Below are 19,383 nucleotides of genomic sequence, written 5' to 3'. Positions count from 1 at the left end.
TGCCTGCCTGCCTGAAAAGCTTGAATTATCCTCTTTCTCTCTGCAAAGTGGTTGTGTCATGAAAAAATCCACCGTAGATGGTATGAGCTACTTCTTGTCAAGACATTCCTTGCAGTGTTGGAGTTTGGAAGCGCTCGCTTTCAACAAATCAACGTCCTGCTGCCTCCTGTCTTATGTTCGCAGGGGGTCCAATGAGCGCTTGCAAACTCCAACACCTAGGGGGTAAAAAAATCACCTGCAACAAATGTCTTGACAGGAAGTAGCTCAACATGTTTACGGTGGATTATTATTGAACAAATACTTTGCAGATAAAGTGAGGATAATTCAAGCTTTTCGTATGGATGTATGCAGGGGCTGTCAATCCATCCTGCCTGCCTGACTGCCTGCCTGCCTGCCTTGTGAGGAGCAGGGATATCGCACTGGCAATATCTATTTATCAAATTCTACCACTTACTTACTTACTTACTTACTTACTTGGCCCGACGCAGGCACGCACGCAGGCACGCACGCACGCACGCACGCACGCACACACGCACACACACACACACACACACACACACACACACACACACAGAGTCCAAGCCACCAACACATAAAGTGTCTAATGCGTGTTTTGGTAGTGTGGTTTCCATCTTGAGACCTTTTAAAGGCAGATTGCATCATTGTGGCGAGGGCAGGCAGGCAGGCAGGCAGGCAGGCAAACGGACGGACGGACGGACGGACGGACGGACGGACGGACGGACGGACGGACGGACGGACGGACGGACGGACGGACGGACGGACGGACGGACGGACGGACGGACGGACGGACGGACGGACGGACGGACGGACGGACAGACAGACAGACAGACAGACAGACAGACAGACAGACAGACAGACAGACAGACAGACAGACAGACAGACAGACAGACAGACAGACAGACAGACAGAGTTATTGTAGTCGTCAGTGAAAGGCAACATAGTCTGTTAGTATATATAAAATAAGAGATAGAGGCATAATGTGCCTCATTACGTCATATTGTCTCCTTATTGTTAATGGCGTTTAATGTTTGTTTTACATCACCAATGCATCATTGGGAAGAACCTCGACAAGAACAAGTTGGTTTGCACCCTGTGCAAAGCAGAAATGGCTTACTGTAGGAGTTCGTTGGTTGATGATAGCGAAGCTGCCGGGCCAAGCACCTATATGGCTCCGGGGAAAAGTGTTCGTCAAACTACAATGTTGGAGTGCAAGCGTGGCAAGCAAAGCAAAGTAAAATGTTTACCCAGGGTAACTGGACTAAGCTCAAGATCTTGTTTACAGCCAGGCCCTGCTCATAGAACATTTCATGGTAGGGATTCAAAGCCTTGCTCAAGGGCACTTCAGCAGTGGTAATTTTAACGTGCCGGTCCGGGGATACGAACTAGCAACCTTCTGATATCAAGACCGCTCCGCAAACCGTTCGGCCACCGCTGCCTCAGCCCAACTCTATCAGCCAAGCTAACTAACCTCCTAGCTCAGTGGATTGCCATCAACTGCCGGCCTATCAGTGTGGTTGAAGATGATGGGCTCGAGCTTCTTCTCCAGGCGGCCACAGGTGACCCATCTTACAAACTACCTGCGAGACGAACTATCACAAGGATAATCCATGACCAGTACACCGCAGAGAAAGCTGCGAAAGATGAAAAGTTGGCCGGGGCGGCGTGTGTAGCACTGACTGGGGACCATTGGGACATCTGTCAAAAACGACAACTACCTTGGCGTTACGGTACACCTCATCGATGTCAGCTGGGAACTTCACTCGTTCGCCTTAGGTACGTTATGTAATTTAAATTAATTTACTACGTTGAAGTTGGTCTCGGGCTGGCTACCCAGCCATCCTGGCTGAATATCCAATCTGAAACTAACCCCACCGTGGCATGTAATATTGCTAATTCAGCCTAACATTTACACAGCTTTAGCTAACGTTATCAGGGATTGATTGATTTATTTTACCACCAGCCAACATTATATGTTTGATAGCTAGCCCCAACAACGCCAGCCTGCTAATTGTAAGTTGCCCATTAATAGCAAACTTATTCTGATCTACTTTGTCTCTCCTAACATCAGGTGTGATTAAAACGGAGGAGCGTCACTTTGCAGAAGCGTGTGCCAGACAGTTTCTCAACGTCGCTAATCAGTGGCGCATAGCTGAAAAAATCACCACCATTGGATCAGACAGCACTCCCAACATGATAGCAGCAGGGAGAATATTACCATTTGAGCACTTGCCCTGCGTTGCTCATCTTGTACAGAGGGCCGTTGTAATGTCACTTCGGGATGGTGGTTTTGATGGTGTACTGGCCAAGTGTCGAAAAGCGGTTGGACATTTCAAACACAGTCCGGCTAACTCAAACGAGCTGAATGCCCAGCAAGCATCCCTTGAACAAGACCAGGAGTCACTTGTGCAAGACGTTCCAACACGCTGGAATTCAACCCTAGTGATGATCGAGCTTTTGAGGCGCAACAGAGACGCAGTACACGCAACGCTGGCTCAGCAGACCCACAAGCTGGCCCTCCCAACACACGCTGAATATGAGAAGTTGGCAAAGCTGGAGAAACTGCTGGAGCCATGCAAGTGTGTGTTGTCTTGTGCTGTGCTCTGTGTGTGTGTGTCTGGCTGTGTGTGTGTGTGTGTGTGTGTGTGTGTGTGTGTGTGTGTGTGTGTGTGTGTGTGTGTGTGTGTGTGTGTGTGTGTGTGGATGTGCTGTGCTGTGTGCACTGCTCTGTATGTGTGGCTGGCTGTGTGTGTGTGTCTGTGCTGTGCTGTGCGCACTGCTCTGTGTGTGTGTGTGTGTGTGTGTGTGTGTGTGTGTGTGTGTGTGTGTGTGTGTGCAACTGTGCACTGCTCTGTGTGTGTGTGCACTGTGCGTGTGTGCACTGTGCTCTGTGTGTGTGTGTGTGTGTGTGTGTGTGTGCGTGCCCTGCTGTGACATTGTGGCGTCGTTTTTGGTGTCAATTCACCCCTCTTAGTGTGTGTGTGTGTGTGTGTGTGTGTGTGTGTGTGTGTGTGTGTGTGTGTGTCCTGCTGTGACATTGTGGCGTCGTTTTTGGTGTCAATTCACCCCTCTTAATGTGTGTGTGTGTGTGTGTAGGTACGTCACTGAGCTCCTTGGTGGGGAAAAATATGTCTCCTGCTCCGTTTTACCTGCCCTGTGTCATCTCCTGCGAGAAATGAAGATCTCCGATGACGATCCTGCCTACATTGTGCGTTTCAAGACTGCCTTCATCAAGGACCTCAACCAGCGGAGGGAGAAAATAAACCTGGAATGGCTTAAGGTATGTGACACTGACCAGAAGATAACTGTATTGTCTGACCATTATAGACTGTTAAGCCAGTAGATTGATCAATGGATAGATGAATGAGTCATGAAGAAATATGGAGGATTTTGAATGTTACATTTTCATCCATCCATCCATCAATCTTCTTTTTTTTTTTTTTTTATCAAAAGGTGGAAACTGCTCTGGACCCACGCTTCAAGAGTGAGTGACTTGGTGAAGGCAGAGGAACCTGCTCTGCAGCCGCCCAGGGAGGAGAACCCTGAGCCACCGCAAAAGAAGACAGCCCTGGCTACGGCTACTGATGGGATCAGAGCCATATAATCAGAAGACGAGATACCAGTAGACAATGTTGTAGAGAGGTACAAGGTAGAGCCCAGTGCCTGCAGTTTAGATCAGTGTCCACTGAAGTGGTGGTCAGAGCACACTGCTGTGTGAAGTACTTGGGGAGTCCTGCCACAACTGTCCCATGCGAGAGACTGTTCTCTTTAGCAGGCCACATTGTACAGACAAAGAGATCTAGTTTGTCACCAGACAATGTGAACAAGCTGGTGTGTCTGAGTGACTGGTGGAAGAAGGCGAGGTAGAGGTTGGACTCAAGTCATGTCACAAAGCTACTGACTGTAAACAGTTCTTCATCACCTCTAGGTTTACAGTTTAATTAATGTCATATCCCAGAAAAGGGGGTTGTTCTTGCACCCACTGTTTCAAATTGCCTGTATGGTAACGTGTTTATGGTTATTTGTGTTTAACTGAATAAACAATGTACTGTATAACACACGTACATCGTATTGAACATTATTATATTTTCATTACCAATTATGATAGGGCTCCTGGTCTAATGGGCCACGTGGCCCGTTCAAAGATTTACTTCTGGTCATTATTTAGGTAGCGCACACATATTTTCAATGCTTTCGGCAGAGTTCAAATGAGCCATTTTAATCTAGATTAATCTAGATTAACTCCAGAATTGCAGTGAGATTAATCTAGATTAAAAAAAAAAATCTATGCCCACCACTAATATATATATATATATATATATATATATATATTGTGGGCGCCACTAGAAAACGATAGGCAGGAGACACAGCAAGTTTTGCCTACTCGGGCATTTATTGAGGAATGGTTCAGTTTTAAGTTCAATGTCAAATGAAAATCCAGCACACACACACACACACACAACTCAGGTCCTTCCTATTTCCAGGGCACAGTATAACAGTCTCTATTTTCCTCTCCCTCCAGGGAGGGCAGAATCCATTTGTTCCGGCCTACCGACCTGAACAAACACCGATCGTTTTAAGGGCCGGTGCGATAGGTCGGCCGGTCCGTGGGTAGGTCGGCCGGTCATTTGATTTGTCGGCCGGTCCGTGGATAGGTCGGCCGGTCGTTTGATAGGTCGGCCGGTCCGTGGATAGGTCGGCCGGTCCGTGGATAGGACCGACACGATTCCAACGAGCCCACCCCCGTCCAAAACGGTAGAGAAATGACAGAGTTACCATTTGGGGGTTCCTGGGGGTCCCGGGGGGTCCCCGAACCTTGAGACCCCCAAAGACGCCCCCAGGGGGGCGACACGATTCCAACGAGCCCACCCCCGTCCAAAACGGTAGAGAAATGACAGAGTTACCATTTGGGGGTCCCCCCCCAAAAAAAAATATACATATTTTTTATTTTTATTTTTTTTCGGCCGGCCGACCCACCCACGGACCGGCCGACCTATCCACGGAACAGCCGACCTATCCACGGAACAGCCGACCTATCCACGGACCGGCCGACCTATCGCACCGGCCGGCCCGTCGGCCGGAACAAATGGATTCTGCCCTTGCTGCCTATTCCTTCAGGAGTAGTAATATGATCTGGGTTCCTCTTCAGGATCTCTCCATCCCGGGGTTGCCTGTGTAATGAGAAATGCGATTATTACAGAGTCTGAACAAGTGGCAACAGTGAGCGGATGTGTGTTTGTGTGGAGACCTACCGCCAGATTGCCACGTCAGTGCTCCCTCCGTGAGTCAGTGGAGAATGAGGCGGAGCGTTCCTCTGTTTCCTACCTTTCAAACCTTACGCGCGCAGCGCGGCTGTTGCGTAATTGCTTTGATTGAGGAGGAAGACGGGTAGGTACGTGTGGTCAATCACGTGACCCAGGGCGGGTCGCTGTCTTCTGAGCTGTGCTCGGCCTCTGACGCTCCACTGACTCTCGTTGGGGTGGCGCTCTGACGGCCCGCTGTCATGTGACATCCCACAATATATATATATATATATATATATCCCTGGAGCAACATATTTTCAGATGGGGTAGGCGGCCTAATACAGATAATTCTGGGGGACGTGGGGTCCTTATCACGAAAAAGGTTGAGCACCATTGGCATATTAGAAACATAGGTTTTTAATGAGTAGGCCTATTCTGATGCTCCCGTCTCTCCAGCTCTTTAGTAGGCCTAAACTAAAACAGAAATGATGTCCAACTCTGCTTGGGAGTGATACATGTAATATGCATGTAGGAGAGATTGAGAGAACATTCTTTTCATTCAACTGATTCAATCAAGTGTATAATTATAATAACTACATTTTATTTTGCTATTCTCAAATGTGATGCTTTGTATGGTCCTGTTAATGTGAACCTCTATAATATTTTTTAAAACATGGGACTACAAACATTTGGTTTGTAGATTTTTTTCTAAATACACAAACGCGCACGCGCAAACACACACACACACACACACACACACACACACACACACACACACACACCTTGCACTGGAGAGTGCATTGCAAACTCATTTGTCATTTCATTAACTATTGCGTTGGATAAATTCATGGCGAAAGAGATTAAGCAAGGCAAATTCTCCCAAATGTCGGTGAGTGCAGATCTCTTAATTTGTAATATTTTATTTTATAGCTTTTTCGGAAAATGTGTACTGTAGGCTACTGTATGTATTTTTGTTTTGGGTAACATTGTATTTGTCAGACATTGTATGGTCTGTAGTGCCATCTACTACTCAGTTCATTATGACCTGTTGTAAGGGCATGCATTGCGGGTTCAGGTCTCATGTGATTAGTGGGTGAGCTAGGCTCATTCAGAACAAACAGCTCTTTCCACGTCAAAAAAAGAAATAGAAGGTAAAAGATTAAGAACGTAACTCCTAAAATAATCGGCAGAAGGCCCACACGGTAGGCTACGTTACCGTTAGTTGTAAACTGTTATTGTCATTCTATCGTTTGTGAACATGTGAATATGGACATTTCATTGTGTTTATGTAGGTGTAGGCTATAGTGAATGTGGATAATATGGACATTTCATGATTATGAAACAAAAAGGCAGCATTCATATTTCATGTTTAATTCATTGTGTTACAAATGAAATTATTTATTTTGTGTTGCATTTTTTTACGTTGTCTCTTGGCCTAAATAAATTGCCTTGAGATACCAGTGGTCAGTGGAGCGTTGTCTTTTCTGCTAGATGAAGAAACTTTATGAGCCCTGGAACCCATCAAGGACACATGTTGGTTCGTAGATCCAAGCCAAATGCTGTGTACAGTCCACTGGTGTACACAGCATTTGGTGTTTTGGTCTGGACTACCTCCAACGCAGATGACGACCCTGAGGAGGTGGTAGTGCATTCAAATGAATACCTTGAATACACTGTCGCCACACTTAACCCCTACCAAGGCTCAACAGTAGAGGCTCTCTAACCATCTCGTTCAGCGGTACCACGGCGGCCATCAGCAGGAGCAACCCAATACCAGGCCACCTAAGACAACCAAGAACAAGAGCCAAGCAGCTGTCTATCATGGCTCGGAACCAGATGTCCCTCAGACCCAGTCTTTCCAGAAATCCAAATCCCCAGGAAAATCCCAACATTCACTGCTTGTTCTGACGGGCCAACGATCATTACATCACCAGATGCTCCAAGATCGAGTCTCAGACTAAGGAGGAACTGCGATCATGGATACTGAAGGACAACAGATGCTGGAAATGTGGCCGTACCTCTCACTTCGTCTAGCGATTGCTCCCTGAAAAAGCCCTGTCCTGACTGCGGTCAACTTCATCTTCGGGTCTTGCATCCTCAGAGCCAAGGTCGGATCCTTCCCACCCACAAAGCAAGATCTACTTCTCTCATTCCAATCCTTCAGACCGTGTACTTCTTAAAGTTGTCGCAGTACTTCTATGGCACAACAATGTTTCACTCAGTACACATGCTGTTCTGGATGATTGCTCAGTCCGGTCTGGTATTGATCTCATCGACCAAACCTACCCAATATAGTCCCTCAAGCGGCGCTATCCATATCTGAGGGATATCCTCCTTCAATCCTTCCGAAAGGTCCAACCTCTGGTCTTGATTGGATCCGACAACTCCCACTTGATCTCACCTATAGAGCCGATGAGAAGAGGCCCCCAGGGAGGTCCCCTGGCGGTTCACACAGTACACACAGCTGGAATGGACCCTCCAAGGTCACGAGGGTCTCCCTGAAAGTGGTCCATCAGCTCATCAATGCCTGTTCACTGCTTCTCTTAACACAGCTGACTCCTTACTTGGCCATGTTGAAAGGCTACCCTTCCGCAGTGAGAAACACGTCACAAGGTCGCAACAGGACAAGCAGGCAATTGAGATACTGGAGGCCCGAACAGAAAGGGTGAATGTCGACGGCATTGAGCGCTATGCGACCCCACTCCTTCAGATGGCCAATGCTCCTAGACTGAAGGTCCCCCCATGGAGGCTGTCATGTCCAACTTACAGAGTACGGAACGAAGGCCCTTGCTCAGATTCCTCTGGCGGAACATGGACCGGGAAGTGACACCTGATGACTATGAATGGCAAGTACTGCCTTTCGGCAACACAAGCAGCCCCTGTTGTGCAACCTTTACCCTTCAGAAACATACCAAGGATCACTGTGAAGGCTACGAGGATATCAAGTCGACTGTGGAAAACAACTTCTATGTCGACAATTGCCTGACCAGCTGTCTCGACATTCCAGAAGCAAAATGCCTGGTGGATCGTACCTGTGGACTCTTAGCCTCAGGTGGCTTCCAGGTGCGACAGTGGGCCAGTAACCACCGAGGTGTGGTAGAACACTTACCTCCCGAAGCCCGATCACAGAGCCTAGAGCAACCCATCAAATCCACTCTGGGCCTGAAGTGGAAATGCATCCCTGACATCTTGAGCTATCGGCACAAGCCCCTGCAGTCGCCCCCCTTAACAATGAGGAGGATCTACCAAGTGCTTGCTCAAGAGTATGGCCCCTTAGGGTTCCTTATACCCTACCTAACCAGAGCCAAAGTCCTTGTCCAGCAACTATGGTCAAAGCAGAGAGACTGGGATGACCCTGACTTGCCTGAGGACATTCGAGCTGCCTGGGGAGCCTGGGAGGCAGAGCTACCCGCTATGGAGTCCATTTCCATTCCTCAATGCTATACACAAGCCGATAGACGCACTGTCCTTACTCAAGACCTCCATGTCTTTTGTGACGCCTCGGAACGGGCCTACGGATCAGTTACATATCTGCTTGATGAGTACAACGGAGAACTTCATACCAGCTTTGTCATGGCCAGATCCAGAGTTGCTCCTAAGAGGCAACAGTCTATGCCACGACTGAAGCTTTTGCGGTGCAATTAGCTCATCTCCTACAAAAGGAGCTCAGTATCCCTCTTCGCCATACAACTTTGTGGACAGATTCCACCACGGTTCTTGAATGGCTACAATCTGAATCCTGCTGTTTCAAGGTGTTCGTTGGCGTAAGGGTAACTGAAATTCAAGAGCTCACAGATCCCCATTCCTGGCATTATGTGGATTCCCACAACAATCCTGCTGACGACATTACCAGAGGAAAAACCCTTGCTGACCTATCCCAGCCAAGTCGTTGGAAAAATGGTCCTGCTGTCCTTAAGCAACCACACGACCGTTGGCCTGTCCGGCCTGAAAGCACAACCCAACCAGATATTTCGGAAGTCAAAGGTCTCACCTTTTGCAGCTTGACCACCATCCAAACTCTGGGTCAGCTGCCCCCAAACTCCACTCAGTACTCCTCATGGAAGGACTTGGTACAACTTACCTAACGATGAGCTCCACAGTCAAACTCCTGGGAGTTCACCAGCCCCAACCTATAGGGATGCCGAGCTCCAACTCCTCAAACAATGCCAAGGTGAGAGTTTCCCCATGGAGCTGAAAGCCTTACATGCAGGCTCAGAACTCTTGCCCCCGAACTTGATGGGCAGACAGGCCTCATAAGGGTTGGCGGAAGGCTACAGAATGTTCAGGGCCCCCTCCAGTCTCCTTTGCACCCTGTTGTGCTGGATCCCTTACACCCCATCACTAAACTGCTCATCAAGGACTTTGATGAGAGGCTGCTCCACTCTGGTCCGGAACGAGTCTTTGGTGAACTCCGTAGGCACTACTGGATCCTCTGTGGGAGGCAGGCAGTGAAACGCCATCAGTCTTCATGCCCAGACTGCCATCGTTGGCGTTCCAAGCCTAAAGTCCCCCTAATGGCCGACCTACAATTTCGGAGGCCTCTGGTAAAGGGAGATTTGATCAGTCAAAACTGCACTGCAGGTTGCGGTTGGGCACCAATTGGTATCGGAGGACGTACTTAACACAGTACTGACGGAGGTTGAAGGAACCCTTAATTCCAAACCACTGGGATATACATCTTCTGATGTGGCTAACCTGGACCCTGTGACATCCAACATGCTCCTCATGGGGCGGCGTGATTCCACCCTACCTCAAGTCACGTACGCTGCCGAGTCCATGGGGCGGCGGCGTTGGCGTCAGAGTAAAATCCTGGCGGATCAGTTCTGGTTTCAGTTCATACGTGACTACCTTCCAACCCTGCAGTCTCGGAACAAATGGCTAACGGCAACTGATAACCTCAAAGAGGACATAATAGTCCTCGTCATGGACCCCCAAATGCCTAGGGCACAATGGTCAATTGGAAAGCTCACAAAGGTCCACCCCAGTCCGGACGGACGGGTCAGATCAGCAGACGTCATCATCCGGGACCGGATCTCCACCCGACCAGGGGCACGCCTCATCCCATTACCCTCGCTGACACCTTGATCGCCTCTGGACAATTCCGGCTAGTCACAGCAGCTGGGCTGCCGTGGGGGCGGCTGTTGAGAATTCCCTCAGACAATCCAAATGGCAGCCTCTGGTGGACAAAACCATTCACAACTCAACTCCCCTTCCACCACTACAACGGCACCAATCACCCACAGGTGTCTGCCATCAGCACTCTGGGCTGATTGCCATTGTCAGCTCAGGTGTGCTCCCCTACAAACACTCACTCCACGCACAGTTCACTCACACAGCTCTCCGAGCCATGCGTCACTGACAAAATGTAAGCTCTTGTTTATTGTATTATTTACTTACTATATTATGCTTTGAGTTATATGTTTTGAGTTAATTGATGTATTGCAATACCTGACTTTATCGTTTAAATGCTGAGTATTGATATGCTCCATTTTTTCTCCTGTTTTGTCGGAACCATGGTTTCTGGAAATGTGGAAATAAATACACCAAATATCACAAGTCTCTTTAATTTGAACATTTTTGGGTGGTCAGCAATTTCACTGAACAACGGACTTTACAATAATATGATTTAAACTTAGTGTGACTAGAGTCAGATTCAACGTGATACTATATAGGCCTACAACATTCTGCACAATGTAATACACGGTTTAACCTTTGTTGAATAGGATCCAGTCAGCAGCAGACAGCCTCTGGGTCTGGGCAGCTGCAGGGTGCAGGGACATGGTGTCCCTGGTGCAGGGACACCATGTCCCTGCACCAGGGACACCATGTCCCTGCACCAGGGACATGGTGTCCCTGGTGCAGGGACAGCACCAGAGGACACCTCCCCCCAACTTCGTTACAAGCTGCAGGAGACGAGGCAAAATCAACACTGCCTGGAAGTACTGGATTAGTAGGATTACAGTCTGTAGATGGCAGGTAAGACAAAAAAAAACATCACATGATCATCATTCACAGCAAAGTTGTCTGGTCTCAAGAGCAGGGACGTGAAAGAGAGTGTTAGAGGGGCAGGGGCTGAAATCCCATAAGAGGGCACTTTTGGACCAAAATAGCAAAAATAGCAGATCTACAAGCTCACAACGTGTCACACTGCGACGCATTGTGAGCTTATAGATCTGCTATTTTCGAGGCGCAACCCAGCACACTAGCTAGTGGAGATGCGGTGTACGACATTGGATTTCTAAACGAAATTTGATTAATGCAAAATGCTGCGTTCAAAGTTCAGGAGACTATATATGGGGAAAAAAGCAATTCTCCTGAACACTGCTGGCATGGAAATTCACAATAGTAAATGCTGCATGTGTGGTGTGGAAAGGGCAGTTGTTTTACAGACGGGTAAAAGGGCAGGGGCTGAAGCCCCCTTTGATGTCTATGTGTGCACGTCCCTGCTCAACAGCACATTTTCATGGTCTCCATCTCGCCTACAACTAGTGCAGGAAACAAAGCCCCAAAAGTGGACTATACCCCTCCCCGCGGTATAACAAAACGGGACAAAACATTTTCATATCTTTAGGATGTCCCCTTCATGAAATGGATTGTCCCGAGATTTACTTTTACTGCATAAGGGTTGAAATTGATCCATGAAGTTACTCAGCACAAAGAGATAGTTCCAAGAAAAGATTCTCTCATTTTTTACCTGCTGTTTGTTTTTACATCATACTTGCACAAATTGTCTACAGGTAGTGTGCCTACATCCCAGAATAATCAGAATGTCAATATTTTGACATAATATTGTGAATCCGCAGCCTTTTATATAATAGCCTTTAATAATAGGCGGAAATAGCTAAAACATTACTTTTCTGACTTTCTCACTTGGAATTTTGGTCCTATTTATCAACAAAATTTGACATTGTTTTTTCATAATCTTTAAGATCTCCTCTTCATGAAATGGATGGTCAGACGTTTTACTTTTACTGCAAAAGTCATTAAATCCATCCATGAAGTGATCACTGCAAACAACGCCTACCCTGAAAGTGGGTCAATTCCAATGACACAGGCCAAGTTATTGTGAAACATACTAGTTGGATATTTCTGAATTGAAATGGCACAAGGGACCCCCACAAGCCCACAAAAAGACCACCCCAAAATGGTGCCCTTTTATAGGGTTTGGGCACCTTCCCCTGCAGTGCTCTCTGCCCCTAAAGCAACCAGGATGCCAATATTTGGTTCTATTGTGAATAAGCAACCTTTTATTTACTGCCACCCTTAGATCTATTATGGAGCTGACCTGTTCTGACATTCTATATGTTGATCTGACCTCCTCAGACCCAGTACACTCAAGACATGCTCCATATGGCCAGTACATAATTCATTCCATATGTTGATGTTGATCTGCCAAAGTGCCAGCACTCACCCAGCAGTCACCCAGGTGGATGTGTGCACTTTATGACAGGTAGGACCCCAAGATATGTAAAAATAGGCTTCAAGGCCCCTTTTACAGTTTTCTTTTCGAGACTTCTAAATGTTCTAATCCTGACAGGCCCGGAGTGGAACTCCAAATCAGGCCGGGAGTTATACGCCCTGGCAGGCCACACAGCGCGCGCACCGACATTTTGGGGGGCCTTGGGGGACATTTTGGGGGCCTTTACAGCAATTTTACATGAGAAATGTACCATCTGATGTTATTTATATTATTAACTTCTTCCCTCCATTAACAGTGTTTATAAACTTTTTATAAAGGGCAGTGCGCTGCACTGTGCTGCAGCGAATTTTCTTCTGCTGCAGCCAGGCCACTAGGAGGCAGGCCACCGGGAATAGTCCCGGTCCTCCCGATGGCCAAACCGGGCCTGAATCCTGATCTATTACTGTAAAATTCCTATACAAACTTAATAACAGGAAATATATGTTGATGCCATGTTTTTAGTTTACACACTTCATGTAGAATCTCAGGTATAGACCTATGCCTCAAAACAGCTGGAATGACAAAATATTGTTCTATAACTCTTCTATGGTAATACTCATCAATCAGCAGCTTATTCTCAATGTCATCTTGAGCAAAAGGAAACACTTGCTGCTTGAATGGACTTTATTATGAAAACAAAAACAGGACTGTAGTCCCTAAGGTGCAAATGTTTTTCCATTTCAATTTCAATAAGAAATGAGACAATACTGCAATGTAGATATATACTCTGTTACAAGTAGAAGTTCTGTATTCAAAATGCACTTAAGTAAAAGTTCAAAAGTATCAGCTTCAAAATGTACTTAAAGTACCAAAAGTAGCAGGCATACAAAAGCCCGGGCCCACATACAAAGGAGACCATTCTAAACTGCAGTAACGTGCAGTATAGGCCTACTCTTTACAACAAAGTCCAGAACATGTGCCGACATAGCTCTGCTAACACAATCTGAGGTAGGAAACTATGCTTGTACCTCAAAGTGCAATATTCAAAGTGCAAAACATTTAAACATCAGTCACACTATTATTTTCTCCCTGACTTGTTTGCCCTCCACCCACGCCAAAAAACAGTGCAATATTCAGCCTAAATGAATGAGGTCAAAATGGAAGAAAACAAAAGGCAGCCAAAAAATAGCTCTTCGGGCTTGACCCCTAATAATAACTATAATAATAACAAAGAGTCAGTCAAGTGCTGAGTGAAGGTCTGTCACCACTGGTAACAGTTCAGACAAATAACTAAAAGTGCATAAAATAAAATAAAAAAAGAGTTCCAAAAGTGTTCAGGCCAGTGGTACTTTCTGTCCAGTCTGAAAATGCCTTATCTGTATGAAGATCCTCTTGTCACTGGTCACAGTGGTCTCTCCCTGCCTGGTGGATCTGCTGTTTCTTGCTTCCTGTAAAAACAAAAACAAGATATGCTCTGTTATTATTATGACCAATGCACACAAATATACTCAGCTCTGTTATGGTTTCCGGCCTCAGCTGCCTGACTCAAACGACACATAGCTGCATAAGCATATTGACAACCATGACATGATGCTTGTCTACTACTGTATCAGAGGGACTGACTGTACGTACAATATGATGAGATGTGTGTTCCAGCTCATTCTGTTCTTATCATGGTTTCCATAATCTACTAGGGATGTCATAGATCTACTGTATATTACTCTGTATGTGTAATAAACTTCAGAATGCACATTGGTAACATATCACCTTTAAAATCATTACAATCTCCATTGACAATACATTGCACTTCTATAGCCCAAAAAACAGGTCACAACAAAAATATACCTTTCAATCTTTTCGTTGCCCTTCAAGATGAGCTGCTTCTCAAAGTTGGCATCTCCCAGCCGGTTTCTCCTGGGCCTGAATGAGATGAAAGAAGAAGAAGAGAAGACATTTTAGAATGACAGTAATCTGTGCTAAAGGAATTGTGTAGTGTGTATGGCAATCACTGAAATAATTTGACATTTTTTTTATATTAAAAATCACAATTACTATTTTGCTTCATACACATTAAAATAAAACTACCAAGACAGAACTATGATTGAGGCTGGATATTGACTGTACTTATTACCAACGCATAGTAATTATGGAATATAATCACAGTTCATCCCTACCTGAATATTTGACCAGCAATGCTGAAGAGCCTCTCGACCGGAGCGCTTGATGGCAGTGCAGTGTTGTGTTTTTTTGAGTTTTGGAAAATGCTTGTATTCATCAAATCCATCTGTGGTCGGGGCATCCAAATAAGTGTCCACTTCAGATTTTCGAGTTTGAGGCATTCTGTTAAATCTGAAGAATGAAGCTGCAGGATCTTTCTTGTTAGTTTCATCACTGGTTTGACCCGCATCAGAGTCAGAGATGGTTTGAAATTCTCTTTGCAGCATGAATCTGTACCGTACACGTTTCTCATCATCTTGGACCCAGTCTAGCTTGAATCTTGGCACCAGCATAGCGGACAGTATGTGCTCCCTCTTATCCAGAAGACCGGTCAGCCTTGTGCTCAGTGACTGCTGGATGCTCTTTATGAGGGGACGGCATGTAATGAGACCCTCTGCAGCAGTGGGTTCGTTTCTCTCATCCAACAGGTCATTCAGATTACACTGCAGTTGCACAATGGTTGGAGCCAGGTACCCAAGAAAGATGTTCTTCTCTGATTGGAGGATGTTTAGAGCAAGTGCCAAAGGCCTCATCACATCCACAAACTTGTGTATGAAGTTGATTTCATCTGGCGAGAATCGACGAAAGCCAAACTCATCACTCACAGTGTGCAGGATCAGATCGTCATGTAGGGGGGTGGCATCATTTGCAGAGGCGACCGCATCCACATTCATTCCTGCCTTGGCAGTTAGTGTTGCAATGCGAGACAGTCGTTCCATCTTGTGTCATTTGGCACAACAAAGCTAATGCCAAGCTTTTCCTCCACAGTATCAGAAGCCTTTGGATTCCGCCTCACCTTGTTCCACAGAGCAGATGCTTTTGTAAAAACAGCCCTTGACATTGCTTTGTAGCGTTTTTCAGTTATCTTTTCTGTATCTTTGGCCACTAGATTCAAGCCATGCACCTTCTGTGAGGAGGGAGATAGGGATCATCCAAATCTGTGAGAGGCACAGGCACCACATCATCTTCATCTGAGCTGTCACTGGCAGCAGCAAAGGCTGAGTCTGGTACTGGTTCACTGTCATCTTCACTTTCACCTGCATCCATGTTGACCATCTCTGGCTCATCTGCTTCAACAATAGAAATATCCATTCCAAAACAGTTGAATGCCTTGACAAAATTTGCAGTGTTGTCTGTTACTGTAGGCTACACACAGCCTTATTGTGAATTTTAAATTCTTTGTTGACATCTGACATTACTTTTGCCAATACATCATGTGTATGTGCTCCTTTAATGCGCCGGCATGCCAGTACTGCAGAGTTTCTCTCAGAAACATCATCTTTGTCTAGCCAGTGGATAGTGATGCCCAGAAACGACTTGTTCACAGCTGACCAGCAATCTGCTGTTGTGCAAACAGCATCGACCTCAGACAGTGCAGCCTTAAGATTACATATGTTTTCTTTAAACTTCTTCATCCATCAGTGTCTGTACCTTTTTTCTTGATGGCACGTTTTTGGATGGCTGCAACCCTTTAACGAGCTTTATGAAAGCTGGCCTTTCCACTTTACTCAATGGCTCGAGATCTCCAATGATGTACTGTAGAACCAGGCTTTCTACCTGCTGCTGGGTGACAGAGACAACGGGGCCGCTCCTGTACTCTGTTAATGGGAGTTGGGTGGTAGATGCTGAGCTGCTCTCTGTTCTCCTGTCTTTTTTATTCGCGTGTATATACCTTGAAAGGCTTGTCGGGTGCTTTTTTTCAATGTGCCGTTTAAGGTTGGCTAGTGACGTTGTCGATGAACGGACTTTCTTCTTCAAACCAGGCGGACAAAGTTTACAGAGAAAGGTTTGCTTTTTACCGTCTGGGTCAGTACTGAGTTTAGTTACAAATTATTTCAAATGATCGTAATCTGGCTCTGAACGTGAGCGGTCCTCCGGCTCTTCTTCCATTGACTCCATGCTGCCTAACTTATTTGTTGTGATGACGCATTTGTTAGTGTGACTGTGCGAGTGCGACACGGGTGACAGGCAGTCGCTGTGCGGTTGCCAGGTTGGGTGTTTTTTTAGCAGGGTTTTCGAATGGAAGGCTCTATTGAAATCTGGCACCCTCTTGAAGACTTGAACGGTGTTGTGAACGTGAAAAGCTGCGTTCACAAACACCCAGAATGAACGCGTTCACAACAATGTTCAAAATGCGGAAATGCTGTACGTTCAGTAATAATAATACGAACGCGTTCGTGAACTTTCGTTCTTTCAACGCGTTCGGGTACAACACTGCAGCTGCAATGTTGGTGAGTTTAACGTTATTTAATACAGTCTAATACAACTCTAGATTTAACATTTTTTTTTAAAGAATCTAGTGTTGCAAGTTGGGGCTAGGATATAATAAGGGGATCAAGTGTAAGATACTTTAAATCAGAGGCGCAGCCAGACAGGAGATTCTAGATGGGCCTCACAATGGCGCGCGCGTGCGTGCCGGACCTGCGGGTTATTGCCGGGTGTCTCTCTGTGTCTTGTCCTCCGATTGACATTTCAGCTTGCTGTCAGTCGCATATGAGACACACTTAAGTCTCAGAGTCAAGATGAGCCATTGGACTTGGAAGAACTGATGAAGTACTGCCTGGTGCCTGTACCCCCCAGCCTTGGAACACAGGATGTTTTTTTTCTCCATGACCAATAAAGCCTCTTTCTTGCACTACCTTCTGGAAGATACTGTACAGCCCCTGGAAATCTGCCCTATCTCAAGGATGCTCCCTTCATCCTGGATGGCATGGCACTGCTTCATGTCCTTACCAACCTTCTGCCAACCTGTGGTGATATATGTCTACAGATACTTGATCAGATGGTGGCCAAGAAGCACTTTTTGTTTTCAACTGACAGTTACTATCCAGAATCAATCAATCAATCAATCAATCCAAGAAAGGTTGAGGCGTGGCAGCTCAGAGAAAATCATTTTTGGCTGGACAAGCATCTAGGAAGCCATTTGACTTCAAGATGTTCCTTGCCAATGATAACAAAAAGCAGTTTTGCCAGCTCCTGTTGTGTGTATGCACTATGCAGTGACCAACAGGCAGCTTCAAGGCTGGAGAGAACAGAGATGGCAGTGCTGATCGTGGAGAGGAAAGCCCATCAACTGGCCTCATCAAATGTCAAGGTAAATTGGAAGCCTATATTCTTCTTATTCTGAGGTGTGTGAACGCCCTGAAATCTACAGCAACCAGGAAGAAATGGACACAAGGGTGGTGCTGTACCTCCATTATGCTGCTGCGCTAGGATACAAGAGTGAGGTGGTCAGAACACCTGACACAGACATTTTTGCAATTATTTTGTACCATGCTCATGCCATCAAGTTGACGGTGTACCTAGATACAAGATCAGGGAAGCATCGCAAACTTCTCAACATCTCTGAGCTTGCGGAATCCACTCATCTAGGATTCTGTGTTCAGTGGAGAAGGTTGCACCAGTGCATTCAAAGGGAAGGTGGGGCCCTTGAAAAAGCTGGAAAGGAATCCCAGGTTTCACGAGGCATTTCGTCAGCTTGGTGACGACTGGAATGTCGAGATGATGAGGCAGTTGGAGCAATTCACCTGTCTGCTGCATGGACAGAGTCACGAGTCTTCAGTGGACGTCGCCTGTGCCAAGTTGCTGCAGAAAATGGTGGGGGACGGCTGACAAACTCAATTCTAAATCTAAAGTTGACCTGAATGCTACTCTGCTCTGAAGCCACACATCCAACGTATGAACCACCGTGTTGCCTTATACAAGCGAGCAGATGAAGCTATTGTGGAAAAACCAAAACCCTATGATGAAGGACAGGGATGGTTGAAAACCTAAGGGGTTTTGACACAAGTGTGGTCCTGCGGTCCAGTCCTACGAACCTCACGGGTTGATCTCCTTCACACTGGAGATCATGGACAAGAAGACGAAGAGATAAGCACTTTATGTAGACTTAGATAGCATTTTATACAGACTTATAGCATGTTACGTAGACAGAACTAGAATTGCATTTTATGTAGTCATAGCACTTTAAAGTATGTATAGTATGATGAACATGAACATCCAGCACGTAGCATGAATGTTCTGACCACCTGACGGTGATGCTGATGCCCACCTATAAGCCAAAGGTGAAGCAGGAACGCTCAGTCACAAATCAGCAAACATCGTCGTTAGTTTGTAAATATTTTACAATTGAGCCGCCACAAAGCAAGTTCAAAATATGTGAAGCCATGGTTCCGAGGGGCGGACAAACTGTTGTATCATTTAATACAATGCAATTGCAATACAATGCAATTTGTCAAAGCATCTAGAGAGAAAACATGATAAAGAACACAAGGAGTTGGAGCAAGCTAAACAACAAGAAGAACAGAGACAGCAGAAGCTCCCAGACTCCCAGAAGCGTGAAAAACTTCCAGATGACCACCCGAAGGCTAAAGCAATTACAGATAAGGTGCTGGGCTTCCTTGTGCTCGATGATCAGCCTCTCTCGGTTGTGGATGATGTTGGTTTCCGCAGCCTAATGCAACACCTGGAGCCAAGGTATAAACTGATGTCCAGAACATACATAAC

Source organism: Protomyctophum parallelum, assembly GCF_964188405.1.
Source record: "Protomyctophum parallelum genome assembly, chromosome: 4".
Classification (NCBI taxonomy): Eukaryota; Metazoa; Chordata; class Actinopteri; order Myctophiformes; family Myctophidae; genus Protomyctophum; species Protomyctophum parallelum.
This window is presented reverse-complemented; position numbering follows the sequence as displayed.